Source organism: Pelobates fuscus, chromosome 6 (genome assembly GCF_036172605.1).
Source record: "Pelobates fuscus isolate aPelFus1 chromosome 6, aPelFus1.pri, whole genome shotgun sequence".
Classification (NCBI taxonomy): Eukaryota; Metazoa; Chordata; class Amphibia; order Anura; family Pelobatidae; genus Pelobates; species Pelobates fuscus.
In genome coordinates, this window is record NC_086322.1 from 190,608,732 (window position 1) to 190,633,487 (window position 24,756).

Here is a 24,756-nt window from a genome sequence, read left to right on the forward strand (position 1 = left end):
GCATACTATGCAGGCAGCACCTTGAGCTTGACATAAATGCGTCTAATGATGCGCTCACTCCATGCTTTCTAAGGACTGTCCCCTAGCACTCGCTGGTCCACTTGCCTCCTTACCTTCTTACTAACAGGCAGAAGTTCCTGGTATATAGTCTGAGACAGAGAAAAGGTGTATGTAGTTAGTGTAGAAGAAAGGGGACATGCCACAGTGTTAGAGAGACCAACGTCTGCATTACCTAAACTAATTTTAATGTCAGCCAGTCCACACAAGTTTTGTTCCCATACATCCCTCTTAAGCTTCCAAACTTAAAGGGACACTATAGTCACCAGAACAACTACAGCTTATTGTATTTGTTCTGGTAAGTAGAATCATTCCATTCAGGCTTTTTGCAGTAAACACTGTCTTTTCAGAGAAAATAACTCCACTGGCTGCTCCTTAGATGGCTGCTAGAGGTGCTTCCTGGGGCATTACTGCCTAGTGTGCAGCGCTGCCATTCAGTGTCTTCACCCTCTGCATGCAGACACTGAACTTTCCTCATAGAGATGCATTGATTCAATTTATCTTTATGAGGAGATGCTGATTGGCCAGGGCTATGTTGGACTTGTGCTGGCTCTGCCCCTGATCTGCCTAGTTGACAGTCTCAGCCAATCCTATGGGGAAGTATTGTAATTTGCTCAGACCACCACTTCTGAGCCAGCAGCTGCAGACTTGAATACAAGTAATATTTTACTATATTTAGGGAGGCAAGAAGGGGCCAGGGTGGTGGTTTTAACATAATAGGGTCAGAAATACATGATTGTGTTCCTTACCCTATAGTGCTCCTTTAAGCAAGAGCATGTGACGAGTAGTTAAGGTTGCCACCTTTCTTGGAAAAAAATACCAGCCTTAATCATTTGTATAATTAATTAGTTATGCGTGACATCACATGATGTAAATCACAAGGAGTGACATCAGAGAAAATTCTGTAAAATCACCAACAAACTACTCACAGTTTGATTCTGCTGTATAGATGGATTGCTCCCAGTGTCTCCCTGTCTCCCAGTGTCTCAGTCTCGCAAGTCACCCAGTGTCTCAGTGTCCCTATGTATCACAGTGTCAGTGTCCCCATGTCGCCCAGTCCCCTAGTCTCCCAGTGTCCGTGTCCCCATTTCTCCCAGTGTCACAATGTCTCAGTGTGTCCCCATGTCACTAGGATACTGGGGACACTGAAAGACATGGGGACACAGAGACCCAGGGACACAGAGACCCGGGGACACTGGGAGACATGGGGACACATGGGGACACAGATATTTAGGGAAACTGGGAGAAATAGGGACACTGAGACACTAGGGACACAGACACTTGGGGAGACATGGGGACAGTTGTGGACATAGACACGGGGACACTGGGACATATAGGGACACTAGGCACAATGAGAGACATGGGACACAGACACTGGGAGACTTGGAGACACTGAGACACTAGGGACACTGGCTGGGGGACATGGTAACATAGTGTATCCGTGTCCCAATGTCTCAGTGTTTCCCAATGTCTCTATGTCTCACATCGTCCCCTAGTGTCTCAGCATCCCCATGTGTCCCAGTGTCCCCTAGTGTCTCAGTGTCCCTTATGTTTTCTAGTGTCCCCATGTGTCTGTGTCCCCATGTTTTCCTGTGTCCCCATGTGTCTGTGTCCCCATGTGTCTGTGTCCTAGTGTCTCAGTGTCCCCATGTTTTCCTGTGTCCCCATGTTTTCCTGTGTCCCCATGTTTTCCTGTGTCCCCATGTTTTCCTGTGTCCCCATGTGTCTGTGTCCCCATGTGTCTGTGTCCCCTAGTGTCTGTGTCCCCTAGTATCTCAGTGTCCCCATATGTCCCCTAATGTCTCAGTGTCCCCTAGTGTCCCCTAGTGTCTCAGTGTCCCCATGTGTCCCTGCTGCCTTTCCCCCCATTCCTCACTTACCTGAGCTGTAGAGCTGCTGTCTGGACTGTCTGGGCCACGGATCAGTGAGTAGTAGAAAGAGGCAGGGATATGCTGTAACTTCCTATCCCTGCCTCTCTCCACACACAGTGACCCCTACTGGCCGGTGTTGGTATTGCAGAGTAATCTCCATTTATTCAGGGAAAATTACCTGCATTTGTATTGCCGGTATTGCTGCAATACCGGCAAGGCCAGGCAGCCTCAAATACCGACTGTGCCAGTAAAAAAAACACAGTCAGGTGGCAAACCTAAGAGTAGTGGGCCTATTCCATGGGCCTGGGCCTGGAGCTGCAGCTCCATCAGCCCCTATGTTAATCCGGCCCTGCCCTATAGAACAATATAACCACTAGAAGCGATTATGAAACTGACTTCCATGTTTCTGTGGAAAACCAAACAAGTCTGTTCTTATATAAACAGTGAACTTTATTAATTCTCTTTTTCCATTGACCTAATACATAATTTTGGTTGCACTGGGCTTTAGATGCAAGGATCAATCAACCGGGAGAGATGTTCTGGAAGACTTGCTCCTTTGCGAATATCTTGCAATGGTAAGTCAGTACAGCTATTGAATTCAATGCCACCATGTCTTTAACAAGGTATTTGTCTTTAATTCTTTATGGTAAGTTTGATAGGCAAAGAATGCATCCCAACAATAACTAACAGCTGTTTTGAAAGCATTGTTTTCCAGGAGACCATTAATACCAATGTCTAAATCTCAACTGCATTTTGTCCTAATGGGTGGTTTTTATTCTGTTTGAGATTCAACAGGGTGATTGCTGCAATAACTGTGTCTCCCAATATCTCAAAGTCCGTTTCCTTTAATTTTACACAAATATTATTAATGCACTCCGGGTGAGATGCTGCCCAGAATATGGTATGAGCCTGAATGAAAAAATGTAACTGCCATTTTACCTCTGTCTAAGGAGCATTAAGAAGGCATACATTTAAACTGAAATCAGCACTAGGAAACCTAGGAAAACATTTGGATCTCTTTGATTAGAGAGAAATAAAAAGGTGAAAATTTACATGGTTCAGAAAGCAGGTGTGGGGCCACACTGACATGTTGAGTATGAGCCAGGTAGTCTGAGCATGTTAGGACAATATAAAAATTCAAAACTAAGCATCCAATACATTTTTTTTTTGCAGTTACTTATGTGTGGACTACTCTGATGACATATAGAGTTCTAGGTAATGATCTTTGGCAAATCTTACTCGCTGCAATCTTATTTTACATTAAAACCTGGTGCCCTATTAGAATATTGTTCCCCTTAACTTAGACAATCTACTTAGAACAGAGCTGGAATAATGTTGCCAGGGTGCCAGATTGGAGCCCCTTATTATGTCCTTGGGCTCTGTTTCTTGAGCTCTGTTGTGTTTGGTGGAGGCTGAGAGCTATATGAGTGTGTTGTGCTGAGGGTGTCTGTGTGCCTAGCATTATGTACCTGTGTTTGTGCCTGAGAGTGTGCATTACTGACTGAGTGTGTTTGTGTCTCTGACATTGTGAACCTGTGTATATGCATGCAAGAGTGTGCATTGCTGATTAAGTGACTCTGTGCTCCTGCATGTGTCTGAGCATCCTTGTGTGTATATGTGTGTTTCTGTGTAGGTGTGCATGTGTATGTCTGTGTGAGGTAGCTGCTTGTGTTTTTTGTGTGTTGTGTTTATGGTAAGGCTGTGTTTCATGTGAGTATGGTGGTGACCATCTTAAAGGAGTGATTGTAATAAGGTGAGTAGAGGGGTGTGGCAGGGTAAGAGGGATAAGTGTGACATGGTGGAGGGCGTGAGTGTTACTAGGAAAGGGGGTGAGTTTGAAAGCTGGAGCCTGGATGAGAGCAATAGAGTTAGGGGGTGAGTGTGGCATGGCGAGCAGGTAAATATGACAGGGTGTGTCATAGTGAGGGATGGTGAGTGTTATAATGTTAGTGTGGAAGGATGAGAGGAATTGTGAGTATGCCAAGGTTGGAGTGTGAGTGTGACAGTGTTGGGGATGTGAGTGTTGCAGAGTTGGAGCATACTTAGCTATCACTGGAGATTTAAAAGTTTTTCACTCTCTACTGGCCTGACCGTAGTTTGGTATTTTACTGGTATTGGGCAGTAACCCAGATAGCTGTTCTTACCTCTTGATACCTTTACATCTTTGCTATTCCACTGGTTATTATATACATCCGAGATTTAATATGCAGTACCTCATATAGCACCCTCATGCACAGAGTCTGTGTTTAGGACACTTTTTATGAGGATTAGCATACATTTATAACAACTCTCGGTAATACATTGTATACTAGTAACCGAGTCTGCCAATTGATACTGTGTTGCCTGCACTGAACAGCCACTTTTTCATAGGTGTAACTACTTAACCCCGGAACTGGGTTTCTGCATAGCATTTGTCTGTCTATTTATCTGTTTTCTCACTCTCCTCCCTATTGTATATTACCTCCACATAGCATATTTAGATTTTGACTTGCGCACTGCCATAATGAAACCACGATAGTAGTGGTTGTGGCAAGTGAACGAGCTTGTGTGCGTGTGTTTTTTTAGTTTTATTAATAAAGGATTTTTTTTTATTTTCTTTCTATTGTAGCATTGGAACAGATTATTCATTCTATTTTCATTACTATCTATCCTAGGGATACCCCCTAAATCTGATCCTGCTCTATTTCATTTGGACCTATACTGGGCTACCACTTCATTAAACTTTTATAAATAATAATTGCCCCCCTCCTTCTTACCTCCTGGGCAGGAAGGGAAGGCAGAGATCCATTCCCTGGTAGTTCAATGGATCCCCTGGTAGTTCAGTGGATCCCCTGGTGGATCCAATGGACTGATGGTCTTGCTACATGCCTTGGGAAACCCTGCGTCTGTTATCTGACTTCCTCACAGACTGGTGGAACCACAAAGATTCATGGTCTACCAGGGAGTCCTTTTGAGGGGGGCCTGAACAGTGTCAGAGCTCCAAGCTCAGACTGGAGCCCAGACCCTTAACAGCCACCATGGCCACCTAACAGGAAATCTGGCTGTGACTTAGAACATCAAAACAGATAAGCATCTTTGGTACTTTGGATAATTGTAGTAAACAAGAGGAACCCATGTTTTAGATTTAGTAGAATAAAAACGGGTCTGGATAAGACATAAAAATATCTTCGGTAGTTGAATCTAAGATACATACAGTCTCAAAGAGAAGACATTAAATAAACCAGTTTTAAATAAACCTGATTTAGCTGCATATTAGTATCTGACTATATAACATCGTATGACAAAAGATTTGTCACACAATAAATGTTTGTTTCATAACCATTCAAGATGTGCACCTCTCTATCATACTGCATCCATATTAGCAGACACCCAGCTATAGACAGATATTGAGAGGATGCAGTTAGAAAGGAAATTGCAACACCTACACTTCTTAATACTAGTTAAACATCACTGGAATACCACATGGTACCTAACATAGTGTTGCTGACCAAGTACACTTTTTGGTGGCAATACTCTAAAGCATATACAGCATTTAGCAGGGTGGTACATCACGTCACATGCACTGAACAAAATTATAAACGCAACACTTTTGTTTTTCCCCCCATTTTTCATGAGCTGAACTCAAAGATCTAAGACTTTTTTCTATGTACACAAAAGGCCTATTTCTTTCAAATATTGTTCACAAATCTGTCTAAATCTGTGTTAGTGAGCACTTCTCCTTTGCTGAGATGATCCATCCACCTCACAGGTGTGGCATATCAAGATGCTGATTAGACAGCATGATTATTGCATTATTTCAAGCTGGTTCTATAACTTGATAGTTACTTCAATTTCATACAATTGACTGTTATATAAAAAATATATGCAAATTGATCATTTAGATATTATGTACACTTACTTAAAAATATCTTCATATTATAATGTACGGGAAAGTTTTTACTCATAAATAACTCTTAACTCTTTTCTTTATGGAAGACATGTTGAATAGTGATTAAGAAGTGCCAAAACCATTATTTCAGATAGTTGTATAATAATCTTGGACTGCTTGAAAAAAAGTAAATTTAACTATAACAGAATTATTAACATTTGTGGCATAAACCACAAATCCAAACCAGACACTCAATGGCTAAATTAGATTTTAAAAAGCAACATTTTGTGGATTGATAGCTTATTGTATTAATCAAGTAGTTTACTGTAAACTCTTAGGCCTTGTAGAAATATTTAGTGAAATAAATTCTTTGTCTGAGGACATAAATATTTCAATTGCTCCTGCTGAATTATCTGTGCTTTGGGGGCAATTATATGATTAATCTGTTAGTCAATACTCTGCTAATTGTATATGCTAATTATCTATCAACTCTGGCCATGTTTCAGCCCATTGATAAAATCATTTTTCAGATTTAATGCAAGATTGAAATTACATTTTTCAAATGAAACTTAAATTAACAGATTGTTAAAAACTGGTATATTAATTTATAATATACAGTTTAACATAATGTGTCTAAAATAACAGATGGAACATCTTTTTCACAGCAGGTATAATGTTTTAATATGTAAAGGCTGCTTAATTACTGCATTTTCTGTGCAAATTGTCTCACAGTATAGTACTTAGGAGCAGTTATTTTGTTTTAATAAGTACTAAATTTCAAATAAGGCATAGGATTATTTGTCATATTTTATGTTTGTAGTGTGAGATAATTCAATAGAAAATGTATAGGGATATTAACTAAACATGGTAATAATCACCATATGGATAAAATCCGGTGTTTATAACCGAATTCCATCCTCAATGGTTATATTCATATTTATTAAATCGAAATATAGTCAGAATTCATCGGCCCAAGCGACTCAGCAGCAATCACCTGGGTGTATTCTGTGTCTGTATAAATATTGGTGTTCTTAGGTCTGAATCCAATACATAGTTATAGTTACATAGCAGAAAAGAGACATGCGCCCATCAAGTTCAGCCTTTCGTAGATTTGCTTTTGCTGTTGATCCAAAAGAAGACAAAAAAACAATTTATAGCAATTTTCATTTTGCAACAAACTAGGAAAAAAAAATATTCTTGACCCTAGAATGGAAGTCAAATACCCCTCGAAAAGCCATTACCCCACTAATTAAAATTGATATCCCTGAATATTATGTTTTTGCAAGTATTTATCCAATTGCTGTTTAAACATCTTTCTAGACGATGATAAAACAACCTCTTCTGGCAAAGAACTCCACATACTTATTGTTCTTACATAAAAAAAACTTTCCTTTGCCTTAGACTAAATCTCCTTTCTTCCAGTTTAACCCCTTGATTACCTCAGACATATCAGGTATGTCTGACAAAAACGTGGACGTACCTGATATATCCATGGCGAATTAGAGCGCTGGAAGCGATCATGATCACTTGCAGACGCTCTGATGGTATTTCAGTGATGCCTCGATGTCGAGGTATCCTGCAATAACCCCCCCTCACTGCCCGGCTGCCAGGTGATTGCTCCCCTTGAACGATCACTTCCGGGTTGCTCCACGTGGCGCCGGGCAGTGAGGCTGAGCACCGGAAGCCATCAGGCAGGCTTCCGATGCTCTGCCTGTGTTGAGTGCCTCAAGGGGTTGAGGCACTCAGTGAAGAATAAAATTCACTTACCCAATCACCGCCGTTCCCCCGCCAGCGATCGGTCTTCTTCTCCACTAGGGGGCTGTCAGACAGCCCAGACAGTCCCCCCTCGGCAAATTAGGACCCCAGGTGCCATGTGATTACCCTAAAAGAGCGATCACATGGCCCCAATAGGCGTCCATAGTGTTGCTTGCAGGGGGACAGTCTGACCTGACAGGCAGTCCCCCTGCTGGTGAAAAAAGTAAAAAAAAAGTTTCAAAATAAAAAAAAGTTAAAAAGTTAATAAATGTAAAAAGAATAATATGTAAAATAATAATATATCTTATATATAACATCATACTAAGTGTATTTTTTTAATAAATACATATATAATATAAATATACACTTAGAGTTAAATTACACGTAAATATATAATATAATAACTACATATATATTGTGTGTGTGTGTGTATATATATATATATATATATATGTATATATATATATATATAAATATATAAATAAATAAAAACTATACGGAATTACATATGTCCATATACATAATTACATAAATCATTTCATAAATATACGTAGACTTCAAATATATAAATATGTATATATATTAACATTTTATGTGCATATTTATGTAATATTTTTACATAATTAAGTCATTTTATTGATTGCAATTTGGGGGACCTGCCTGACAACCCAGGTTGAAAGTCCAGAGAACTTAATTTGCTAGCACTTTATTTAACCCTGTAACATTCCATGACACCCTAAAACCTGTACATGGGGGGAACTGTTTTACTCGGGAGACTTCGCTAAACACAAATATTAGTGTTTCAAAACAGTAAAACATATCACAGCGATGATATTGTCAGTGAAAGGGAAGTTTTTTGCCATTTTCAAACACAAAAGGCACTTTCATTGATGATATATTTTTTGTGATAAGTTTTACTGTTTTGAAACACTCATATTTGTGTTCAGCAAAGTCCTGAGTATAACAGTACCCCCATGTACAGGTTTTATAGTGTTTTTGAAAGTTACAGGGTCAAAAATAAGGCTTGATTTTTTTTTCAATTTGCCAGATTGGTTATGTTGCCTTTGAGAGCATATGGTAGCCTTGGAATGAGAATTACCCCCATGGTGGCATACCATTTGCAAAAGAAGACAACCCAAGGTATTGCAAATGGGGTATGTTCAGTCTCTTATAGTAGCCACTTAGTCACAAACACTGGCCAAATTTAGCATTCATAATTGTTTTTTGCATTTTTAACACACAAACAAATATAAATGCTAACTTTGGTCAGTGTTTGTGACTAAGTGGCTACTAAAAAAGACTGGACATACCCCATATTAAATACCCTGGGTTGTCTTCTTTTAAAAAATAAAAGGTTTGATGGGGTAAATTACATTGGCCGGCTTAAAAATGTCCCAAATAGGACATGGGTGCATGATGACCAGCTGTGAAAATTTCCAGTTGGAAACCTGGAATGCGCACCCTCCAAATAAGGTCTTTTAGCCCCCAGAGAACCCAAGATACCTATACCATTTGTGGTATCACTGTACTCAGGAGATGTTGCTGAACACATATTGGGGCATTCTTTGGCAGTAACGCTTAAAGTTATCAGTACATGTATTCTTAAATTGCTATGTGTGTCAAAAAAATCACCAATTATTACAATTTTTTAAAAATTTGGAATAGATTGGTGGAAAATGGTTGCATGAAAAGAGTCAAAATACCCCAGGTTTAATACCTTAGGTTGTCTTCTTTTAAAAAAATATATACATGCAAAGGGTTATTCAGGGATTCTTGACAGATATCACTGTTACAATGTAACTTGCGCTAATTTTGAAAAAAATAAATGATTTTTATTAGTACAAGTGCTACTTGTACTAATAACCCTATACATTTCCAAACAAAGCTAAGAACATGTTAACATTTGGTATTTTTTAACTCAGGACAACCTTTAGAAACTATTTAGCATGGGTGTTTTTTAGTGGTTGTAGATGCGTAACAGATTTTGGGGGTCAAATTTAGAAAAGGTTTGATTTTTTTACATTTTTTTTATCATCTTATAAAATATGTTATAGTAAATTATATGATATGATGAAAATAATGGTATCTTTAGAAAGACCATTTAATAGTGAGGAAAAACGGTATATAATATGTGTGGGTACAGCTAAACACAAACACCGTAGAAATTTAAAAACAGCCCTTGTCCCTAACGGTAAGAAAATTGAAAAGCGGTCTGGTCACTAACCTCTTGTTGACCTCTTGTTCTATGTATAGTCCTGTTTATAAATAGATTTGTAGACAATGGTTTACATTGTACCCAGATAGATTTGTATAATGCTATCTTATCCCCTCTAATGCACCATTTTTCCAAACTAAAAAGATTTCAATTTCTTAACCTTTTTTCATAACTATAAATGCTATATTCCTCTTATCTTTGTAGCCCGTCTCTGCACTTTTTCTCGTGCCATAATATCCTTCTTTAGAATAGGTGCCCAAAATTGTACAGCATATTCAAGTTGTGGTCTTACCAGTGATTTATAAAGAGGCAAAATTATATTTTCATCCCAAGAATTAATGCCCCTATTTATACATAACAATACCTTATTGGCAATGCACATTGTTGCCTAGTTTGTCATCTACAACAATTCCCATATCCTTCCCATATGTAGTTGATATGGGTTAATGACCACCTTTACCCCTTATATCCTGTGTCACACCACACAATTGATTGAGTAATGTCAGGATGCTCTATTATAACAGCTGGCCTTTGATCCTGATTTGTATCTTCTTATTGTTTCCCCCCAAGACCTCTATATCCTAATAACACCTTGTCTTTATGACTGTTGAAAAGTGTTTGTTTAATCAAGTAACATCTTTTGACCAGGTAATGCCAGGTGTGCTTTAAGTTATTTGAAGATGCATTTGACTGGACATGACTGTATTGAAAATCTATTGTATTGTGTGAAGACCCCTCTTTGGATATGTACATAATTTTGTATAAGATCTGTGTTTTCCCCCATTAGATTAGGAGTAGTATTCTGCCATACATTTGTGTGGAAGAGTACTGCCCTCCAAGCTTGTATTTCTGCTGTGTCCATTCCTTGTCTTCATACCTGAAAGAAAACATTACTGTCTGCTGAATTTAAACAACAACAGTAGTTATTCCTTATTCACAACCGTTTAGGGTGTATATGCTTGTGCCTTTTTCACCCCAAAGTGCATAATATTGCATTTTTCTACATTAAATTTAATCTGCCTTTCGAGTGCCCAGTCCCACAATCTATCTAGATCCCTCTGCAGCAAAACAATATTCTGCTCACATTGTATTACTTTACAAAGTTTTGTCATCTGCAAAAATAAACATGTTTTTAATGTCTATTTCAAGTTCATTTATAAATATGTTACATAGTAACATAGTAACATAGCTGAAAAGAGACTTGCGTCCATCAAGTTCAGCCTTCCTCGCATTTGTTTTTTGCTGTTGATCCAAAAGAAGGCAAAAAACCCAGTTTGAAACACTTCCAGTTTTGCAACAAGCTAGGAAAAAAAATCATTCTGGACCGCAGAATGCTAGTCAGATTTATCCTTGGATCAAGCAGTTATTACCCAACATTGAAAGATTATATCCATGTTAAATAAAAGAACAGAACCCTAAGTACAGAACCCTAAGGGACACGACTTACTACTGTTGCCCAGCTTGACACTTTAACATTCCAGACAACTCCATCTTAAAGTTAATGTTCTACCCAAGAACAAAAAAAAATAATCTAGATCAATTTCTTTTAATTTTAACACTAACCTATTTTGAGGAACCTATCATATGACTTTGTACAGTCCATGTAGAACATATCCACGTCTTCTTACTTCTTAATAGAATACAATTAGGTTAATTTGACATGATCTGTGCTTAATAAAACCATGCTGATTATTTCTAAAAACAATGTTCTTCCAAGTGAATTCCTGAATATTATCCCGTAACAACCCTCCAATTACTACATCAGGCTTCCAATAAAATGCGGTAATTTGCCACCATCCACCGACCCCGCCATGCCCCTTATCTTGATGTTTTTGCGCCTTCTGTAGTTGTCCCTCGCGTCAAGGCATTGTGACATTTCTTGCTGTGTGGCTTGTAGTAATGCCATTTGTTCTGCAGCACACACCTGTCTTTGGGCTATGGGGGAGGCATCTTCCTCTGCTGCTTGAATTCTGGTCGTCACTGTAATGATTTTTTCTCTCACCACTGCTAGGTCTGCGTTAATAAAAGCTCTCATAGTCTTTATCCGATCCAAGATATCCCCCTTGGTGGCTGGGGTGTTGAGATCCCCTGTGGACCTGGGGGTATTGAGGACCCCTGTATCAGGAATAGTGTCTGGGGCATCAAGGGGATCCTCTGCAGAGGATACAGAGGCGCAGCACTCACACTGCGCCACCATGCTTGGCCCAGGCCTATGCTGCAGCAGATCTCCGATATTTTGCAAACTCTCTCCCAAGATAACTTTAAGTTTCTTACTTCTCTTCCCCATAGTGTCCGGGAGGAGGGACCAAGATAAGTTTTGGTTTTAGCGGGTGAGAAGTGCAGATTTCCCCTGTTATATTCTCTGCCTTGCCAGAGCACAAATGCCATGCAACCGTTCTGTTTGCTGCCTTAGCCGTGTCCCCCAAGCATATTTTAATAAATATAAATATAAGATTATTTTTAAATGTATATTTCTTTATAATACATAAAAAATGCTTTTACAAAAGAATGCTTGTAAACAATACTGATGATAAAGCACCCTAGCAAAATATAGGCTTTTATTTAAACAACATTTGTCATGATAATTATGTTCTCATACATCAAAATACCTATGGGCTTTTATAACAGAGCAGTCTGTCAATTTCTCTGCATTATGTATTTGTAAGAAATTCTTCAGGGCAATTGGCAGGTTGTTTTCCTTCACCTTAATATAAGACTAGATAGAGTGATGGCAAATGATTTGCCTTAAGCATTTGATTAATTTTGCTTAATGTGTCACAAAATAGTGTCAACACTATCCAACCAACATAAATAGGTATGTCCATGAAAAATTGACATTTGGCTTTAAGGTTTATTAGTTCAAAAGACGGTGTACAATCTTGATAATATGTTAAGTTCAGTTAATAAAAGATTATTAAACATGTTGATTTTGAGTTTTGCACTGCATTGTATGACTGCATTTAAAATATATATATATATATATATATATATATATATATATATATATTTTAAATTAACATGCTATGAACATTAGTTTTATTAAGATTTTTTATAGAACACATCATTATGGGTGTTATTTTGGTTGTACTATTTAATCCATGCTTTAAAACACTTGACAGTCTTAAGAATGACCTACTTATTTTACTGATTAAGTTGGCATATTTTTTATTTGAAAGAAAGAAAAATAAATTAGGGTACTCACTGAACTGTGAAATGCAGTGAACTCAAAACTGAATTTGCAAAGTGTAGACCAGCACAAGAAAGTTAAGGAAATTGCTGAGCTAGAATAGTTTTTCTCCATTTTAGCTATTTTATTATAAATTTAGCAAATTCAGTTTTCAATTCACGACAATTCATTGTTTAGTGAACACAATTCAGAGTCTAAAATAAAAGATGTGCTTATTTGCATTGCAGGGTTCATTTATATTTGCAGCGTGAAAAACAGAAAATGTAAAGCATTATACAGTTTTCAAAAATATGTGATTTGTTAAAATGTACACCACAAAAAATATCCAAAAGCCACTATGAATAGATACATATCTTCTCAATCTAAAATCAGCAGAGATTAACCTTTCACCAGTTAAATAATACTGGAAAATATTTTCTTTATGTCAAATTTAAATATTTCCTTTGTTTCATATCTCATCCTGTAACTTTTTTTAAGCAGGGGACTTTCATTATAAGCAGCAAAGTACTGTATAAACTGTAAGTAACCACAGTAAATAGTATATAACCACTGTATATATATATATATATATATATATATATATATATATATATATATATACAATAAATACACAAGATCCAGCGCAACAGGTAACAGGTGCCTCATCTCAGGTCCCTATTTAGCCTTGTACTGCAGAGAGCCTCAGATGGAATTTTTTCCCAAGTAAGTGGTTAATCTCATAAGAGCAGACATTAGACTGTGAGAGTAGGACCTGCCAAAGATGGGGTACATTGACGTTGTGGCAGGCTTATGCAATGTATGATCATATAATGTAACTAAATCCCCATTTTTTTGCCTAGATTAGGTGTTTTTAAAAAAAAACTTTTACAGACTAATAAAGTCTGTCGACATTGAAGTTGCTGTTTAGTAGATAGGAGAGTGCGCTGGATCTTGTGTATTTATTGTATAATATGGCCCCCAGCAGCACCCCATTTAAGCATGTTTAGGTGAGTGCAACCATCCCCCCATGTTTCCTATATATATTTGGGAGTCTAGCCAACTCCTTGGTTCTGCACCCCTCCCTGTTACAGGTGCCTCATCTCAGGTCCCTATTTAGCCTTGTACTGCAGAGAGCCTCAGATGGAATTTTTTCCCAAGTAAGTGGTTAATCTCATAAGAGCAGACATTAGACTGTGAGAGTAGGACCTGCCAAAGATGGGGTACATTGACGTTGTGGCAGGCTTATGCAATGTATGATCATATAATGTAACTAAATCCCCATTTTTTTGCCTAGATTAGGTGTTTTTAAAAAAAACTTTTACAGACTAATAAAGTCTGTCGACATTGAAGTTGCTGTTTAGTAGATAGGAGAGTGCGCTGGATCTTGTGTATTTATTGTATAATATGGCCCCCAGCAGCACCCCATTTAAGCATGTTTAGGTGAGTGCAACCATCCCCCCATGTTTCCTATATATATATATATATAAAAAGGAAAAAGCCTTGCATTCCAACTCACATATTTGTAGACCCGATGCTCGATTGCACTAATAGACATAGGTAAGAAAAAATCAGCACTCCCAGGATATATCCAAAAAAGAATACTAGGTCTTTATTCCAACAGCCCGGGCTGTTGGAATAAAGACCTAGTATTCTTTTTTGGATATATCCTGGGAGTGCTGATTTTTTCTTACATATATATATATATATATATATATATATATATATATTATGTGAAAGTAGAGATGCACTCTTTGGTCTTTGTAAAATAAACTGGTATTTTAATTCATCAAATAATTTACATCCATCTGATCAAGATGAAGACCCGAACGGGTCAAAACGTTGATTAGATGGATGTAAATTATTTGATGAATTAAAATATCAGTTTATTTTACAAAGACCACAGAGTGCATCTCTGCTTTCACATACTATATACATTTCCAGCGTGGGATTGCACCAGGGCATCAATTTCAACACTACACTCACTGAATGGGTGAGTACCAAGCTACTGTAAATAAAGTGGGCAAAAGACCAAATACCAATTTTGCTCAAAGATATTTATTGCGAAACAACATGTTATAATACATACATATATTACAAGGACATCTTGACTAATGCCTTTCACATTTCCTGTACTGGTTGGGGTATATATACTATATAAGCTGATGACTTCCAGATACCTAAGGTCTTAATAACATGAACTGAAATGTCTTGGCTTGAGGCTGTAGATGCTGCCCCTATCCTAAATGAGTGTCCAGAATACTTATAGGAGTTCAAGCCGAGTCTTGTCAACAACAGGCGTACATATACCATAAACTTAGAAGTGGTGAGGATAGCCCCGTGAAGAGACAGGAGAGGGAGTGAGGCGTGAGTAGGTACAGTGAGTAGGTAGGCATCAAAAACCTTCACTGGGCACCATGAATTGTCGGTGGGGTAGTATGGGATGGGAACGGGTTGCCCCATTCGACTATTTTTGGTCGTGGGTAGGCTCAGTATGTAAAGGTCTTGCTGTTTATTGAGGTAAGAGGTGCGAAGGTAACCTTGATCATTTTGTAGGCCCCTAATAGTGAATACTTGTGGTCTCAGAAAGCTATTAAAGGCCAAGTATATCGCTGTTTTAATGACGGAGTAAGTACGAGGTTCGGCTGGTGCTGTAACCAGTAAGTCAGACATGCTTTTGAACAATTGCTTGTTAATTGGTAGTCTACATTGTGGGGTAGGACCGTTTGCCTTGGATATGCCCTTAAGTAATGGGGTATGCTGTGAGAAAGCTTGGGTTGTTGGGAAAAGCTAAGAACATGTGGTGTTGGATGCCGTCAGGTATAATTTAATGGTGTTATGTGATAGTTTTAACTTGAGGTGGAAAAAAGTGGCGAAAGCCACCAAGGCTGTTATGTCAAACCAGTTGGTCAGGTGGTGTTCTGACATGAACCTCTGATACAAGAAAAACGCCCTGTCATATGCGCTATGCAGGTTTGTGATTAGGGCCAGTTTTGTCACAACCTTGCTATGGCGTAGTAAGGTGTCTAATCCATAATTAGGTCTTGCAGCAAGGGGGCGGTTGTGGCCAGTAGTGAAGCGGTAGGTAGGGACCTTCTGAAAGTCTGAAATTGTAAACGAGACAACCGGTCAGCTGCAGTGTTAAAAATGCCTGGGACATAGTGGCATACCAAGTAAAACTGATGACAGGCTGCCAGCCACGTCAGTCTCCTAATAAACCTCATTATCATTAATGAAGATGAGCGGCCTTTGTTTATGATGTGGCAGATTGCCACGTTGTCTGAAAAGGACCGTACTGGTCTCCCTGCCCATAAATGGCCCCATAACACTGCTGCTGCTAAAATTGGGTATACCTCAAACAGTGCTGAGTTCTTGTAGAACTCCTCTATGTGCTGCATTTCCTCTGGCCAACTACCCCAAAGCCATTCGTTGCCGAATATGACTGCAAAACCAGTGGATGTTACCACATCCGTCCAAATGCTAGAAGAGTCTATGAATACCTGTGGGAAAAACATGCTTTTTCCATTCCAATTCGAGAGAAACATGTTCCACATATGGAGGTCTGCCGTGGCTTGATAATCAATAATTTGCATAGCGAAATTTAGTGAGCCAATCAGTTATTGAAGTTCTTTCATGATCCCGTCTGTATATAGTAGTCTATGTCGTGTCGGATACTGGTAACTTTCCCCTGAGGTAGGCTGGCTTCCATGGTCACCGAGTCAAGCTGTATCCCTAGAAAATTGATTATACTGTCTGGACCTTCTGTCTTTTTAGGTGACATTGGTACCCCTAGTGAGTGGAATAATTGTACCGCCTTGTCTAGACTGCATAGGGAAGATGAATTACTTTCTATGAACAAAAAATCATCCAGATAATGGATAACGTTATGGCATCAGTTTGTATTCAGGAGAAGCCAACACAAGGTTTCTGCAAAAGTGTCAACATTTTTCAGGCTTCTCTTTGAGCCGAAGATGAGCCTCGTAAAAAATTAGTAGAGACCCTCCATTTAATGCCATGCAGGTGCCATAACAATGGAGGAATGGGCAGAAACTTAAAATGCATTTACAATGTCCGTCTTGCTAAGCCAGGCCCCTATGCCAGCTGATATGATAGCTGTCACTGCATCGTCGATCGTAGAGTACTGCAGTGAAAATTCCTCGGAGGGGATCAGGGAGTTAAGGCTAGGGACTACAGAAGAATGTGATTGATCTATGATCAATCTCTGCTTGTTCTTGTTTTTTCCCTTGACCAGGCCAAGAGGCTCTTTGAATGGCCCTTGTTCCTATTCTATTAGTTGTAATGCCTCTACTGACTCTGTGTCGGCCATGGCTGATTGTAGGTTGTTACATTCCCATGTCCCTGCTGGTATGTAAATAAGGCCCGTGTGGATACCCTGGGAAAAACCTGTTTTCAGAAACTCCACCAGATGCTTAGAAGGGTGAGTGGATAGCAGTTCTGCTAGAACACCAATATTAACCGATGTCAAATAGGGGTTCAGATGCAATTGATTTGGGCACATGGCTTTTGCGTGTGCCTTGAAACAATGAGAGCATACATGTAATAGTCGACAGGCACTATATGCACAATCCCCTACATTAAAGTTATTGCATATTTGGGACTTGCCTAGGTAAACTATCGGGCACCCAAGTTTATCCTTGCCCTGCTTTTCTACCCTTGTAGTGCTAGGGATGGCAGTGGCTGGGGTAGTGTCTATTGAAACCGGACAGAGATTGGCCGAATGTGTGATTGCTGCACATACTGCACAAGCTGGGGTCCTCAGCCCAGCAAAGTGTCTGAGGAACAGCTCCATGTCCAGTTGGCTCCAATCCATCCTGACATTGTACTGAGCCAGAGCTGCCGACACCTTCGCTGCAAATGAGCGGTGTTAGTCATAGAAAGATGAACCACTGTATTTGTTGCCCAGATCCACCAGCTTGTGCATGTAGAGGTCCAGCTCCTCCCTTCTATGTGGGTAAACTGAACATAACATATCCCTGTAAATCCTGAAAGAAATCACAAAGTCTGTAATTGACAGTTTCTTACTGAGTCTCGGGTCTCTAGCTTTCAGGACCACCAAGATATCCCCGTATGAGTATGAGTGATTCTCTATGACATCCTGGGAGGCAATCAGAAAAGATGTCTTTGCCCTCCAGGATGTCTTTTTTAATTTCCGCCGATACCATGTGGGCTGGGTTAATGACCTGTGATACCAAGCTGGTGGGCGTAATATTACTAGGTTGTGACTGAGAGATGCCAGCAAGTTCGGCTGTGAGGGGCTCTGGTGTTGTGGCTCTCCAGTCTATCATTGATTTGCCCCATGGAGGACACTAGTAAAGTGATCATAGTGTGGAGGTTGGCATTGTTTGTGCCACTCTTCCCTTCCCCAGCATCTGTATTTTCGTTTTGGTTTGCATCAGCCTGAACAATTCTGCTTTCCTGGCTTTAGCTGGGAAAGGGATGCTGCACTTGTGTAGCTCAGCTGTGATGCGGGGAATAGTCCGTGATCTTATGGATGCTGGGCTACTGTTGTTGCCCTTGCGTGTGGGGGTAGCGGACCTGGCCGGAGTGCTGGGGATTGAGATATTGTCTCCGTCATCTGATACCTGGGACATACTGAAATATATGAATCATATACTTAGGACTCGGGACGTATGTTGGTAGGCTAGCTAGTGCCATGAGGCGAAAACATTCACTAAGGTGGTGACAGATAAGTCCCTACTAGTAGCCAAGCGGCTTGAGAGGCTCTATCTAGGAGTTGGCGCGAGGGGTATCATGCCCCCTAACGTTGTGGCGGGGTGTTTGCCTCTCGGTGAACCTATAACCAACAGGGGTGAGGGTGTGAAAAGTGAGGCCCTTTCTATGCAACAAGTGAGGTGGCTAGCTATGCTTTGGCCCGTGGGGCTTATTACCTCTTGCGTGGCGGGTGGGTGTTGGCCTCATGGGATCACTATCTCTACGGCGGAGAGTGCGTGGGCAAACTACCTAGATGGCCACTATGCAACCGTATTTAGCTAGTACCCTATAAACTTAACCCTGACTAATGGAGCGGGAGCAACATAACTGTTGGTCAAGTGTATGCTTGGATCTGCCCCGGGGTAGACTGAGTTTCCTGCTACGGAGGGAGGCCTAAACCAAAAAGATTAACAATACAAAAGAAGGAAGGGGGTAATATATATATGTTTGTATGACATACCCAGTCCTGCTGAAAGCCGCAACCATTCGTAGTCTTTAACCCTTTAAGGACACATGACATGTCTGACATGTCATGATTCCCTTTTATTCCAGAAGTTTGGTCCTTAAGGGGTAAAATCAACTACGGCCTACCCACCTATGATTTTTAGGTGACGTGTCAAGCTTGTCTTAGCTTGGAAACGTGAAATCTGTGACTTTGACAAGCCCAGCTTGTCTTAGCTTGGAGCCTTGAATCTGTGACACATGTCAAATAGTGTTATTGTTGGTTCAGTAACTGTCTGCTCAGTACAGTTTTGAACCTCAGTACAGTTTTGAACCTTACGTACCTTGTGCTCCCTAATAACTGAGGTTGCAGCAATACACGTGAACTAAGAAATGCGTAACTGTTACATAATGGACGTACCAATTAGAAGGAACAAAACACTTGTGACCACGAAAAGCAGACCTAGAGATCAAAAATGACAAATACTGAGTTAAAAAGACAAGCGAATGCAACCAGGGAAAATGCTCGCCCCCCTTACTGAAAGAAGGCACTAACATCCTTCAGGGAAACATTAAGATACAACAATATACAGGTATATATAACATACAAAGGATTCAGTAATTGCTATTTGAAGATATACGTAACAAGGCCACCTGGCGGCGATATGCTATGTTAATACAGGACACATGGAAAATAAAAAGTTACCTGCGCTCTCTCCTTAATCCCTATGTATATTTAGACAAATGGAGGTCATTTAGTTGCTCCACTGGCCATTGGAGGGAATGCCCGCCTGCCAACGTCAAGGCAGACTCCCTTAAGCGGGTCCTAACACTGACCGTTCAGCCTGCTTCCTAGAGCTTCTGGCAAAGATATCTCTAATGAGACAGCGAGGGGTATTTTTTATATACACCCCTATATACTTATTAACCCTTAATAGGGAACACATGGGATGGGCGGCAGCATTGTAACAAGGCTGTGTGATACAAAGTAAATACAAATACATAAAGAGAAGTCCTGCGCTCACTCCCATCACTACTGGGACGGCAGCAATGACTACAGTACACATCAGCCCCAATATATAGTAAAAACCAAAGAAAAGAAAAAGTTACCTGCGCTCTCTCCTTAATCCCTATGTATATTTAGACAAATTTAGACAAATATACGGTTGTATATTTAGACAAATGTATATTTAGACAAATGTCAAAAATACAGTGTTTACCTAGTAACACCTCTAGTGGTAGCCACTCAGACAGCCTTTAGAGGCGATTTCTGTGTCCGTACTGCAAATCATTGTATTGGCTGAGATCATTAAATTTGATGGTCTTAGTCATGGAGATGGAGCTAGCTACATTGAAACTGGTGTGGTGTGTAATAAAAGCTTGGTTAAACACCTTTTTATTGCACTATAGTGTCTGAAATATTTTTTTATTGTGTTCCTTTAATCAAAGTGGAAAGAAGGAGAACCAGTGGGAAAGAGAGATTTGAAAAGAAGGATGGTGAGCAGACACTTCCTTGATAAAGGCTAAAAGGTGGAAAATAAAGGGATATAGAGTGAATTAAAAGTTATGAGAAAGAGAGAAGATAAAAACTGCAAGGAGAAAAATTAGTTGGAAAGAAGAGGTGGTGTAGATATATGATGGCAGACTTAAGTTTATCACAGACAAAAACTCCTTGTACCAGCCATTTATTCATTAGGTACCTTTTCAGATTTTTAACTGCAACATCATTGAGTGATGAAATGTTCAAAATCATCAATCATTATAACTGTTTTTATCTAGACATATCATTTATCGGAGAAAAATATAGTTCTGACATTTAAATGTTGCAAATTTTTACTCAATTTTCAACACATTTTTTATTTAAGTTTAATAATCACATTCTTTGAAACAATTATAGCATTACATTTCCTAATGCTAGTTAACATTGCATTAACCATTCATTTCTCAGTTCTAGCCATCACCACTTCTTTTTTTTAATAATTAATAGACATATAAACATTAATCATTTACACAATTACAATGTTAACATTTTCAATGCATTCCAAATCTTGAAAATGATAGTAGTTTTTATTTTTTCCTATTAATATATCATAAGTCCAACTGGGATAAAATATCTCTGGGGATATAAAATACTCAATAATGAATTGCCTAGTGTTTGCACAGAGGTCATTGAAGTCAGCAGAATATAAATCTGCTTTTCATAGGTCCTATGCAAGGTGTAGGGTTTCAGACCCTACTTGGAAATTACTTCAGGCTCTAGAGGAAGAAACAGATGGGACAGATTGCCGTCACAGCGTGGATCTACAGAAACACTGCCTGAAGAAATTTAAGATTGGTATGGGATAGTCTTCATTACAATACCAACTGCTGATTTTGTTAAAAAAATATACATCCAAAACAAAAGCAAAAAAAATAAAACCCGATACGAAAAAGGGTTTGCTTTATTATGGACAATGTTTAGAATAAAAATGCTGGAAAATTAAGAAATAAATAGAGGAACAACAGTCTATCCCTAAATTACTAGTGCACGAAGTGTGGATTTTATTTTTCTATGTCTACTACAAGGCAAAAAAATACTTTTTGATAGCAAGCACAAGACAAGCATTTTTGGATTCTCACTTGAGAAAAACATGAAACATTAAATTCAATATTTTTGCTTGTTGTGTGGTTCTTCTAATTGAATAGACCAAAACCAGAAATTATGTTTTTTGACACACAGAGTTCTACTTAATCGGCAGTTATAGAAGTAATTACAGTGGTTTACACTTTACTGGACCAGTCAGTGTGCCAATATTCTAGGATAATAATTGTGACAAACTGAGCCTTGTCACGTGTTCTTGGAGGGGCCTGTTTGCCAACCTATTGCCTCAGGACTATGGACCATGCAAAAAGGCTCATAAAATACCTTTTTTGTGCCTTTTTGCTATTCTGTTCGGTAGATTGCCTTCCCCTCCTATTCTAACATTGTCCCGTTCGACTACCAAACAACCGCACTAAACATGGACCACCCAGGAGCTTGTTAACACCTATTAAAACCTTGAAATGGTTCTCACTGCAGTGTTCTAATTGTTTGTCTGGGTGGCTGCAATTCTATGCACAGCTTCGAAGTTGCGGCCATCTTGTTCGCACAAATGCAGTCAGCGGTGTTTGGGCATGAATCTCATGAAAATAAAATAGGACACAGAAACTCCCGAACACCGCTGGACTTCCATCATTGCCTGCGTTTGGTTCTATACAATTTATAAGGGCACTGTTTGGTGAAATTGTTCATCTGGATGAGGGGAACAAGCTCCAGGGTAAGAACATTGACTATGTTCGGTAGTTTGTTCATTTTCTAAACTACCAAACTAGCCCGAACGCAAGCCCTGATACTCTGAAATTGTTTTGGGCATGGGTGGTAGGTCAAAAATAAGACTTCCAGGAATTTCCTGAACCCCTGAACTGATCTGGGTGATTTTTAGATATGTTGGTCACCCAAATCAGGGCTATCAGGTGATGTAACTTGTCTGGGGGTTTGTGTGTTTTAAGGTATTTTGGGGGGTTTGTAAAAATTAGTTTTTTTGTGTTTGGAGATAATTGAATTTAGTATAGATCTATTTTGTATGGGAGTGTCCTGGACCTGAGAGCCAATGTAAACATGTATTTGTTTCTACTGTAGTTTACTCTCAGGTCCAGTAGGGAGTGCCCGTAGCCAGTTGTGGCTACCATTCATTTTACCCTTCATGGAGTCTAGGCTCATGTTTGGGGGATTGGAGAGCTATATTCACACTCTGGGGATTTCTATAATCACTATACTCCTTTGGATCACAACACTTGCTCTTATAAGACCAGCCTGCTTTGCTCTCTGGACTAGGAAAGGTCTATCCACTGGAAGCTGGATCCTGGTCTTGGGTCCAGAGTGGGTGGAGGACAGCGAGACCCCAACCAAGCTGTGGCGGTTTGTGGGGTTTACGGTGGTTATGGTGTTCCAGTTCAGTACTTATGGGGCTCGCAAGTACTAGGAAGCAGTGATTGACGGACGTACCCAGTCGGGGTGCCAGGCGGTCTGTCACAATAATCTACCCACACTGTTTTATATTAAGTGACATGGCAATGTATCATTATATTAAGAGACGGTGAACTGGAAAACTATTGACAGATTGTATAGTTTAACATGCTAGTGTTCTGTAACATCTTTAAAGTGTACTGTTTTATGCAATAGAGTTTTATTCTGAGTTTATTAAGATCATAGTGTACTTTTTAAAGGCAATAGCCTCTTTCATACGTTTGTTATTTATTTTAATTTATTCTCATTTTCACACTGACTGGAAAGGAACCAGTCTGAGCCCGGAGCTGAATGGGTGTCGTTTATTTATTTATTTATTTTTTAAGTGGTTTTACATTTAGTGTCCCCTCGACTAATATGTTTAAGTAGCAGATAACAATGTAACCAAAACTGCTATAAGAAAAAAAAAAATGTTAAAACAAATTGCATATGACAATTAGCTAGATTAAAGAACCAGAGATGTACAACTAATAAAACTTGATTGGATTGGCATTCTATAAACCCGATGTTCTATTTGTGGTTGAACATATATCTATTCTGTTCTAGAGATAACTATACTCTTTACTGAATAATTTATTAGCATTTTCATAAAACACAGTGCAACATCTTAATTTGTTTTCATGGTCTCTAGACCTGTGGTGCCAAAATGGTAGATCCATAGTTGTTTTAGAATTACAACTTCCATAAATTCTTTGCCAGCCTTTAGAATAGCAAAGTATTATGGAAGATGTAGGTCTACAACATCTAGCGATCTATCATTTCATCAGCACTGCTGCTCTACAACATATTTATTGTGGGTTGAAGATTGCATGCTCACAACTCCTTCACCTATCTGCCTATATGATCTCTGAACTATGCTAAGTAAACACACTCTGGACCTAAGTATATTGTAGATACCAGGATGCAAGATGATGAATGGGTAAGTAAAAATGTAAGCAAATTAAAAGTTAACTTTTATTACATGAATATACTATAAAAAAATATAATAAAAACGATAAAAAATAAAGGAATAGTCCAAATAATCTATAGGGGACCACACTTGATGCATCTCTTCAAGGCTTCATCAAAAGCAAGGGAATAGTCTAAGTAAAATATAGGAGACCATACTTGACTCATTTAATCTCTTCAAGGCTTCAAATTGCACCTCATCTGGAGATCTCCTGCTATTTGGACCAGTGTAGATCCTGAGACGGGGATTATACCATCGGTTTGCGTAACAGCAGAGCTCTGAGTTAGCTCTGGTAAATGTGAGTGTGTTCTCAATAATAAGTAAGATAAATCATTCTCACATCTCTATACTGCATTGCACTATTATTTGTTTTGTTCAGCTTTTATACTCTGTGGTCAACTCAACTGGAACACTTCAGTGACGTATGTAAGTCTAAAAGTAACATCTTTGTTTTTTCTATTATTAATCTCTCCTTAACTCTACATTTGCAACTAATAAATTGTCCAAATGAGAATATATAAAATCCTAGCTGTGTCCCTTGTGTTTCTTGTAAAAGCACATTCTGACACTTTTTGTGCATACTATACAGGTGAAATAGCAAAAAATTAAAATACCATACATTACTTTTTTGCGCTAAAATGGGGATTTCAAAGGCAATC